The sequence below is a fragment of the Aulostomus chinensis genome, chromosome 1 (genome assembly GCF_037954235.1).
Source record: "Aulostomus chinensis isolate RoL2024-O1b breed Wild chromosome 1, RoL_Achi_v1.0, whole genome shotgun sequence".
Classification (NCBI taxonomy): domain Eukaryota; kingdom Metazoa; phylum Chordata; class Actinopteri; order Syngnathiformes; family Aulostomidae; genus Aulostomus; species Aulostomus chinensis.
This window is the reverse complement of record NC_141320.1, coordinates 6325447-6336553: the sequence shown is the minus strand read 5'-3', so window position 1 is coordinate 6336553 and position 11107 is coordinate 6325447. Positions and strand designations below refer to the sequence as shown.

At 46.6% G+C, this 11107-nt stretch overlaps 1 non-coding gene across 1 annotated transcript; it reads left to right on the top strand.

Annotated features, from left to right (window-relative positions):
- Positions 1-8376: 8376 nt before the first annotated feature.
- trnaa-agc (transfer RNA alanine (anticodon AGC)) lies at positions 8377-8448 on the top strand. Its single transcript has one exon. It is a non-coding gene; the product is annotated as a tRNA-Ala (tRNA).
- Positions 8449-11107: the final 2659 nt, after the last annotated feature.

The window sequence follows — 11107 nt, the reverse complement described above, 5'->3', positions numbered from 1 at the left end:
CTGCTCCTGTTCTGCTGCAGTCCAGAAAACAACAACCCGATACAATTGGCGCTCCTTCCCACAGCTCCGGCCCGGATCCGCATGGTTCCGCTGACTGACTGTGAGACGCGCTCCCTCCAGAGTGGCACAGCCCGATGGGGGTCCTTATCTGGCATGGGGGCGTAAAACAGGTGCGACTAGAAAGCCTGGTTCATTCTGCGTCGAGGGAACGCGTTGCTCTGCAACTCACCGCCAAGCCGCTAGGGGGTGTGGCTTTGTCTTTGTATTGTTTACGGGGCTCTTGTCGGATTCCTTGGTTTTCTTCCGGTCACAGACAACAATTGTTGGCCATTTGTCAGTCTTTGTAGTGCCGCCAATAATCCTTTCTTCGGCTTGGTCCATTTTTTCTTGGAGCTTTCACCACAGAAACTTTGAAAATGGCGGTGTTTTTGTGCTGCAACTGAACCGGAAATGACGTTCTGAGCAAACCAATCACAGTCCTCGACGATGACGTCACCACGCGTTGACGCGACACGGAGGCAGGATTTTGTTGGGGTTTGCTTCGACGCGACGCAGAAGCATAAATCAGGCTTTAGTGGTTTCGAATCTCACGCCAAACCGGAGAACCAGGGTTTGAATCCGTCACGTGGTCACTGCCGGTCGGCGAGGCTTTGGACGTCACTAAATACGTCATCAATACCCGTTTTTCAAACCGAAATCCTGGATCACTCCACTCATCACTACCGCTGCTACCAGGTTAGCGAGTCTGGAGTGGCACAGAGAACAGAGCTTGGACTCTGCTCGTTTTGAAGAAGACGAAGAAGAAAAGAAGCGGAAGGCCTCGGTCTTTGTCTCCTGAAGGCTGAGTGGCGCCGGTAGAACCTCAACATGTGCGCCGCGCAGCTGCTGCGGGTGTCGGTCCAGGAGCGGATCCTCGCCGCCGCTGAAGACTTCCTGCTGCAGCTGGGAGAAGGAGACTCAGCGGCTGGAGTCCCGGTGCTGAGAGCGCTGCTCACCGAGCGGCTGGCGGCGGCCGCGGAGCAGATCGTGGCTCTGCTGAAGGAAACCGTGGCGGAGTACGAGCGGGAGAACCGCCGGCAGAGGTTGCTGCTCGATGCCGTGCTGAAGCCCCGAGTCAGGCTGGACAGAGCAGGTGAGTCCCCCCACACTGACCAGGAGAACCGAGAGACCGCAGTCCTGCCAGCAAGTGTCTCCGGTCTGGTTGTGTCCGTAATCCGGGTCATTGTGCTCAGACCGTCTGAGCAGGAGTGGAACAACGTAGAAGTGTTTCGTAGTTGACGGCTATTCGGTGTTGGTGGAGCCTTAAAACCTCACCTGGCTCGGGACACGCTGGGCGCAATCTTGGCTGCTTCCTGACCAACAAGTAGATGGCGCTGTTTGGTTTCCAGGCTGCGTCCTTCCCGCCGTCGTTCTACTGCTTTTTGTATTTGTTTGGAAGAAAAAAACAAAACTAAGAAACACGGAGAAACATCTCATCGGTTACACGTTACAAATTTTGTCCCAGCCAGAGTTTTCCTCAATTACTGGGAAGGAAAGACACATTTCCTGATTATTTTTAATAAACTAATCTTCGACCTTGGCTGACTGCATGTTGCTGTGTTTGGGTGGGCTGACATGTTTAGCATCAGTACAGGTTCCCTCTGGTTCTAGGGACTGAACTCTCTTTCTCCTACAGGGTCTCATTCTAGAAATGAACATTCTGACTAGCAGATGTGATCATGAATGGACAAAACCATTCAGCAGAGGGGACCGGTGACCTTTGACCTGGGTGACCCAACGTTGATCCAAGCATCTGAAGCCAGTGTTTCTGTTCCCAGTTTGCTGACTGGTCGTCAGTAGCAGGACGTCTCTTTTCATTGAGTTGATTTCTGTTTCTGTCTGTTGCTCCGCTGTTTCAGAGTCAAATGAAGAGATTTCTGATGTTGCTGTTTGTGTCCTGCAGATGTGGAGCAGCTGCTGGTGATTAAAGAAGAGGTTCCCCCTGAGCTGCAGGACCCAGAGCCCCCCCACATTAAAGAGGAGTGGGAGGAGCTCTGGACCAGTGAGGAGGGAGGGCAGCAGGAGGCTGATATCACCACGTTCCCCTTCACTCTGGTTCCTGTGAAGAGTGAAGGGAACGAAGAGAAACCTCAGTTCCCACATCTTCATCAGAGTCTAACTGAGGAGAACTTGAAAGAAGAGTCTCTGAGCAGCAGCCCAGTTCATCCTCTGAAAACAGAAGCTGATGGAGAAGAGTGTGGAGGACCAGAACCAGAACCAGCCAGCAAGGTAGATCCAGATCCACTTGTACAACCCCAGACTGAAGACCAGATGTCAGACTCTTCTGAAGCTGAGACTGAAGTCAGTGAGGATGATTGGGTCAGACCTGATAACACGGCCACTTCTGAGCACAAGGAACCCTTTGGCTCAAGGAGGAATTTGCTTCAGAAATTGAGCCCAGGACAGGAAGCGAGTCATTGCAGCTCAAAAGAACAAAAACTAAAGACTGAAAGAGAATCAGAGATCATCAGGAACGTGACCTTTGGTCCATCTGAATCTGAGACAGAAGTCAGTGAGGATGAGCGTCCCTTTAGGTGCTCAAAGTGCAGTAAAGGTTTTAGTTACAGAAGGAATTTGGATGTACACATGAAAACACACACTGGAGAAAAACCATACCCCTGCTCAGTTTGCGGCACAGGGTTTTCAGAAAATGGATATCTTAAAAGACACATGAAGAGAACACATACTGGAGAGAAACCATTCCCATGCTCAGTTTGTGGCACCACATTTGCAGAAAAGGCAAGTGTGAAAAGACACATTAGGAGAGCCCATACTGGAGAGAAACCATTCCCATGCGCAGTTTGCAGCACAAGATTTTCAGAAAGGGATTGTCTGAAAAGACACATTAGGAGAGCCCATACTGGAGAGAAACCATTCCCCTGCTCAGTTTGCGGCACAAGATTTTCAGAAAGGGGTTGTCTGAATAGACATATGAGAAGACATACTGGAGAGAAACCATTCGGCTGCTCAGTGTGTGGCAAAACATTCTCAGAACAGGGACATCTGAAAAGGCACCTGAATGTTCACACTGGGGAGAAACCATTTCCCTGTGCACTTTGTGGCAAAAGATTCTCACAAAAGGGAAATCTGGGAAAGCACATGAAAACGCACACTGGGGAGAAACCATTCCCCTGTGCATTTTGTTGCAAAAGATTTTCAGAAAAAGGATGTCTGAAAAGACACATGAGGAGAACACACACTTGAGAGACATTTGTCTTGCTGAATTAGTTGCAAAAACTTCCTAGATGAGGAAAACATGAAACAACACAACAGAAAAATGTCCTTTGTCCATTCTGTGTCGGTGTGACTCAAACTGAGTAGATAATGCAATTTATCATGGTCGTTCAGACCCAACTTGGAGGTTCTGGTTTTAGAAAGCGTTTTTCAGATAATGCAGCAGGAAATGAACTCAGTTATCCTGACATAATGGAGCCATCATTGGATATGACGGTGAGAGGGCTGATCTTATTTTCTCTGAGGTCACCATGGAAAGATCCACCTGGTACCACTTACTGATCTTTATATTGACATATTGATCACTGATCAAACACTGAATTATCTTTGAGTGTCTTCAGACTATCTTACATGAGTGTATGTTATTGTTACGATGGTTTCTCTTCCTGGTTCCTGTCAATACATGTGCAGCTGTCAAGTCTTTAATCACTTGTTGGTGCAGCCTGATAATAAAGAATTACAAAAGTCCAGCCTAGATGGAACTCATACATGGAGTTTTAGACAACTGCTGGCCTTCATCCAGCTTTATTGATAGATATCATTGAGTATCATCTGTGTAACAATGGAAATTTATGGACTGTTTCCCAATAATATGACCTAAAGGAAGCATACATAAAGTGAAGAGTATTGGCCCCAGCACTGAACCTTGAGGAACACCGTGTTTAACTTTGGTTTGTATAGAAGATTTATCATTAACGTCTACAAACTGAAATCAACCTGATGAATACGATTGAAACCACTTTAATGTTCCCTGAATGCCAACTGAGAGTTCAGGTCTGTGTAGCAGGATTTGATGGTCAGCTGTGTCACAGGCAGCACTGAGGTCTAACAAGACCAGTACAGACTCAAAGCCATCATCTGATGAATTAAAGGTGTTAGTCATTTCTACAGTGCTGTCTCTGTGCTGGGCTGGGCTCTAAAACCAGACTGAAACCCTCAAATCAACTCTTGTTATGGAGGAAGTCACTCATCTGATGAGCAGCTGCTTTCTCCAGGATTTTAGAGAGGAGGGGAGGTTAGCTATCAGTCCATAGTTGGCTAGAACCTCAGGGTCTAGAGGAGGCTTCTGAAGCAGTGGTTTAATGACAGCTCCCTTCAAGGACTGTGGTTCATATCCTGTTACTACAGACAGAGGAATCAGATTGAATAAAGATAGACAGATAGATAGATTGATACAAAATTAATCCCCAAGGGGAAATTCCACTTCCACACTCAAATGCCTGATACAGCGATCACAACAGTCACAATTATTACAGGTCAATCGTAATAATGGTACACTTCAGAATTAACAGCAGCACATATACATTTGTTGTGTATGTACGCTAAACTTGAACAGTCCGTTGTCCCAATGGAGGCAAGTGAGAGTGAGGCCTGCAGCCAGACTACAAGGTCTGCTCTGCCACCCCGAGGGAGGTGGAGAGGGCAGAGGCAGGGGTCAGGAACACATGGGGGAGGGGAGGATAGTACGCGCCATTTACGTCACCAAGGCAGAAGGAGTTCTCCTGGAGGATAAACAATGGGGCAGCCAATAAGGAAGCTGTGGGTTTGGGCGGAGGAGCACACATTCCAATCTGTCTTCTCTTTCAGTCCAATCCAAATTGTAAAGTTAAATTTCTGGTCTTCAACATCACTCTCCTCTTTGCAGAGCGGCCAACTGCTCCAAGATGGTTTCCATCTTGGGTTTCAGTTCAAGAGTCTGTTGTTGCCCCGCTCTGCCAACCTCAGTCATTGCGTTGTCAATGACTGAGGTTGTGTGAGCTGCACATCACATCAAGTGTTGATGCCCACCAAGGGGTGTCTTTTCAAAAAGAGGAATATTACGCCTCCATTTCACACAGACGAGACGGCAAATTTGGCACATTTTCTGTCTAAAAAGGGCTGGAGAGAGATGGAGGTGAGGGAGGAGAGGAGACAGAGAGGTGGGGAAGAGAAGAGAGAGAGACCAGACATTATGTTTGCTGCTCCATTTTGATTGTTGCTCTCCAGCTTCAGCTCAATAAAAACCTCTTCATCACATCAGTCCCATGTGGAGCTGCGTTGTTCCAACAACACTGAGATCTCAGCTCATAGCAGTTCTACAATAAAGGTTCCAACACAACGTTCCATTGATCCATGAACAAAGCAGGCAGTGAGACCATGATGATGTCACATCTGTCCACTGTCCAGATGTCAGAGCTGAAAATGATAGGATGCCATGTTCCCTTCAACAACAGTCCAGCAGAAAGCCACCATGAAGACCTGAGGAGGAGCATGGCAGCTCACCACAGTCAGGAACTCCCAGTCACCTCAACAAGATTTCTGTCCACTCACGTTCAACCAGACCAGCAGATCACCTGCATCCCCACTGCCTCACCACCAGAGGGTAGTAGAACATCAACCATAGAGGCTCCCACTGAGGAATGAACACCACCACCAGCAGACCGCTCTCCCTCCCTGACAGCATTTAAAGGAGATGAATGATGGATCATCAAACTCCACCATTCACTGTGACTCAGGGCCGCTCCTCTGCTCTGACTCTCTTTGATTGTTTGTCTTTGTTTTATTCAAACAAGTTGTTCCTCCTCTCTCTCTTCTTGCTGCTCTACCCCCCCCCCCCATGTGATGTCTACTACCTCCTCCTCCTTGATGACACTCATTGTGGGGTCTCTTCATCAGCCCTCCTCTGCTTTCTGAGCCACAAATAGTTTTTCTGAGTCGCTAAAACCCCGAACTCCATCTTGAACCCAGACTCTCAGAAGCCTGACCACATTTACTGAACTGGTCCCTCTTTGGTGAAACCATCACCACGTTTCTGAAGGCTCTGAATGTCCTGATGCTGATGTCATTCTGCTTCCTCTGACACAGGCAGGTTTGGTCCGTTCTGGCACTGTGACATCAAAGACTAAATGCTGAGATCAAGAAGAACATTTACAAAACATGAACAAAACTTGATGACAGAATTCTTTGTCCTCCTCCATCACCGCGATGCCATCGATGGTCCGTTACTGTTGCAGTGCAATAACATCATGAGTTGTGTCAAACCATCTCTGTCAGCTCTGCGAGTGTCTGGAGTGACGTCTCCAAGGACACTTGCTGCCAGGACTACAGAGTAAACATCAACATCTGTTTGCATCTGGCTTCAACTGTACTTTTCCTCTAGGTTCAACTTTGCTAGGTTACAGTGACTTGTGTACAGAGTAGTGACTTGATCAGCTGGTGGTGATGATGTAGCTTTGGGATGCTAACACAGTTGTTACTCAGGGCACTGCTGGTTGTAATTTAGAGTCCAATGAGAAACGCTCAGTCTCAGGTTCCAGCTTATCAGTGGGTTCTTTGAGGGTCAGAGACTTACATACAAATATAAAAACCAGTTGAAACACTTCCTGGAATTTTAAGAGGATTGAATACAAACAAGGAAGCGTGTAAGACAGAGGAATAATACCAGTAAAGCAATGAAGGCACATGGAGGATCAGACATGAATCATAAGATTTATCTGAGACTCAAGTGGACGGCAAAGGTAGCAGGTGAGAAGGTGTTCAGGATGAAGGGTCAGTGACCTCCAAACAAAGAAAACTACTGAATGGAGGTTGAGCAGAGTCTGAGGAGTCAGGTGGAGCTGGCAGTGAGACAGGAGTTGAGGCCTGAACAGATGCAGCACTGGTCTTTGTTACTGTGACAGCACGACAACCAACAGGACCTGCTCACGTTCTCAGCTGGATTGTTCTCATCAATGTACGGAACCTCTCCAACGACCTGGTGGGGGGACGGCCTACCAAGCCTCCATCTCAACGACCGTGGCTCCCACTGGGATCCGCGATGCTCTTCTCAGGCACAAGGGGGCTTCTCTCCACTGGTCAGGATGGAGATTCAAGGCTCACGAGAGGTCAACAGTATTGTGACCGTGAAAAGGGGGAGAGGAGAAGTTCTGTTTAAAGTTAAAGAACAAAGAAACAAAAAAGTAAGCAGAAGAGAAAGAAAAGAGGAGAGACGGACCAGCAGCTGGAGGAGCTCACGGAAAAATAAGAAGCGCTGAAGAGCCTGAACCCAACCCAACTGTAACTGATGGTGTCGTGACTATTATAATAAACTGGTCCGCCGTGGGGGGTGACCTTTGACCTGTGTGGGGCTGCTGGCCAATCAGCACCCTTTGCCGTCCTCAGTACTTCTCAGATATTCCTGTATTAAACAGGTCAACAGAGGGCAGTCATGCATCCCTCAGATCCTCTAGAGCAGGGGTTTTCAGTTAAAATTCTCCTGGGTCCAGTTTTCAAACCTCTTCAAGCTTGGGTCTGGAGGCCTAGCACAGTTTTTCATGACTGCTGATTTCAGTGATGGGCCCACGCCTGCATGTTAGCCAGCAGTCGAGCTGTGCTTTATGATCCAGGGGCATCTTTAGCCGATGGAGGTAGACTTTAAGGCTGTTGTATCAGCAACACACCACACGTCACTCACTCTATAGATTAAATCTGCTGATAACACAAAACACGTGACCTTGTGACCCTGCATGACGTTTTGCTCCAACTTTCCAGAACTAATAGGAGGAACAGCATGGATCGTTCTGAGCAAGAACTCTGACATCACCATCGTCATGAACAAGAAGGCAGTCGGACTCAACTTCAACAAATCTGAAATGTCCCCTTAAGCTCCTGCTACTTTGAACTGATGCCTAAACCTTCAGTTTCCATTCATCACTCAGAACCTCTCACAACCCCAGAAGAACAAGCAAAGGTTTGGAGCAGTAAAGCCTTCAATAATGACATCATCATGTTTGAGGGTTTCCTTCCCTCAAACTGTTTCTACCAACACAACAGAATCCTGGAAATATTTCAGGTGTTGACCTCCCAGCAGCCTGAAGGTCAACCTGCATTATCTGTTATGTTGCTGAGCAGAGGAGGGAGCTCAATGGTAGAGCGCTAGCTTAGCATGTGAGAGGTGGTGGGATCGGTGCCCTCGTTCTCCAGAAGACTTCAGCTTGTTCTGTTGTTGAGCTCTGATGAAACCACTGACTTTGAACCACACACAAAGTGAAGGAGTGACTTAAGATTGATGGCACCTGAGGAACTTCTAGGTTTCCTAAAATCAACTGGAAATTCATTCACCAGTTAAACAGTGACTCTACCAGAGGGGGTGTAGCTCAGTGGTAGAGCGCATGCTGAGCATGTATGAGGCCCTGGGTTCAATCCCCGGCATCTCCAGCTGGTCCTTTGTAGCCTTCATCTTGTCAGCTAAAGTGATCCTTAAATGTGACAACAGTCGATTCACTATCAGAAGACATCTTCTACATGTTCAAGGTGGGCGAACTGTCCACAAATGTTCAAAATTACTTTTGAAAATGAAAACATAAATCAAACCTGCCCTGTCAATCACCCACAATGGGCGGATCGTCCCACTCCCTATCAGGTTCCCCTCTCCGCGACCCAGGAGGCTCCCTCTCCCTATCAGGACTAGAAGTCCATTGGGGTCTCCCTGCTCAGGTAGGAGTCCTGCCCACAACGTTAAGCTGTTGATGTTCTAGAGGAGACAACATCTGATCTTTGTTAGATCCACCAGTCAAAGGTTTTCTTTAAAGGCTGTAGCAGCTGAGAATGAGGGATTAATAACCATCTTAGTGAGGACATTTTGAAACATGATGACATTTTATTGACTTGTAGCACTGCAAAAATCATCTCCCCTCCAAAAACCCTCTTCTCCAACTCTGTACTCAAGTTGTCTCCTCATCAGGCACCACAGGATCCAGGACGTTCAGTCAAAAAAATCATTAGTGATTTTAAAAATGGCCATCAGACACAAAATAAGACTTCAAACAGGTTTACAATTTTATTTTATGTTAACACATTTTGTCCATTTTGCCTCCACACTGTCCTTCATCACAGCATTTAACATCAGGACTGCTCCCAGATCAGCTCCATGACCTCATCCCTGCACCAGAGTACCGCCCAAGTTTATCAAGGATGGCCAACATGAGAGGGTCTAGATTCACCTCCATCTTTGGAGGCTGTTGAATTTCCTCCTGAGGACCGTCAGGCTGTTTCCTTACTTTGCTGTGACCCAACAGCAGACAGCAACAAGGACTGTGGTGCACTTGGTAAAACCACCATCTGGAGTCTGGACCAAGATGCTGATGTGATCCTTTGATGAGTTTAGAATCAGTCAAAGATCAAAGACTGAAGCAGGAGATCAATGCTCAGAGCCCAGAGATCAAAGACAGAATTCAGAGATCAAAGACAGAATTCCGACATCAAACACAGAATTCAGACATCAAACACAGAATTCAACTATCAATCAATGTGAGGAACCAGCGTCTCATGTGAAGATGCTTCTGAACTCATGAAGTGAAATCCTACCATATAGAGATGAATGAGTCCAACTGGGACTGGCGACCTGTCCAGGGTGTACCCCGCCTCTTGCCCGTAGATGCTGGGATAGGCTCCAGCCCCCCCGCGACCCTTAATAGTAAGGAATAAGCGGAAGATGACGATGGATGGAGTCCAACTGGACCTGAACAGGAGAGAAATAAAGGAGTTATGTAATTGTTATTTATTTCCAGGCCAGGTGAGGGTTGGATTTTGTTCGTTCATGTTGAAGTGAACTGACAGTGGGACTGTGGACCTGGGCTGAAGTCCAGCTCACTGCTGGTTTAATAAAACCACCTGATTGTTTTTCCTATCAGCTCTGATCTGATGAAAGAAACAAAAAGCCAAACTTCATTCGTCCGTGTCCAAACTCCACGTCTGTTGATGTACAGCACTCCAGTTATTTGTTTCTTTCCAGACAGAAGCAGGTTGGTGGAGGAATAAAACCTCAACAGTGAACAAACAGCAATGAGAGAAGTGAATCCTGCACTCAGAGAAGTTGTGTCTGCACTCGCCAACCAGGAAACGCGTCTATCTTCTGTGTGACTGAGGCAGCTGCTCAGAGCTGCGTTTCTCAGCTGTGTGGGGGCGGGACTCTGTGTGTGATTGACAGGTCAACTGTCTGCCAGACAATGTTGTGGGGCACAAACACAAAATGCGAGGTGCCATTTCCATTCTGGGTCAATCAGCTCTGGGGCCGTTTTGTCTTTTGAATGAAGAAATGCGTTCATTTTGGGTAGCAGCTTGTAAAAATGCCCCGGCTCAACCACCAGACCTCTGTGTACACTGTCAAGAAAAAAAACTATAAAAAAAACAGTAAAAAGTCTGGCAGCAGAGTTTCCAGACGAATACCGTCAAATTACAGTAATGAACTGTTCCACAAAATTACATGGAATAAACTGTAAAAATACACAGCAGGTTTCACAGGCCGGACTCATTAAATTACAGTCCATTTAGTGTTGATAAATGTGCATTCAACTGCAGGAAAACAGGCCCATCATGGAAAAACACATGAAGAACAAGGACCTTTCAGGTTCTTCTCTAAGTTCAGGGCTCTTACTGGTTCATTTATGAAACAAACCAGTCTATGAGCAGTAATTTCCCATTAAAAAGTTCATTTGACAGTGGAAAAGCAAGCATAGTCCATCAAAATAGCCAAGTTTAAGGTCAATCGCTGTCAATTGAAGCTATTTAGTTGTTACTTTATGAAACTGAGCCAACTTTCTACAGTGATTTCCTGTTAGATTCTGGTTTCTCCAAGTATAAAAACTACAACAATGTATAAACACAGAATCTGTACTTTGAACAATAGAGAATTTCTACATATTTACAGTATCAGTCCATCACTTTAGAGGATTGGAATGTAAAATAATCATTGGACAATGGAAATCATTTATCCTTTAACAAAGCAACTTCAGTGCAGAGTTGATAACTGCACTTCAAACTTTGAACTGGTGTCCACATCAATGTGGAATTTGAGGAGGCCACAGCCACCAAATTT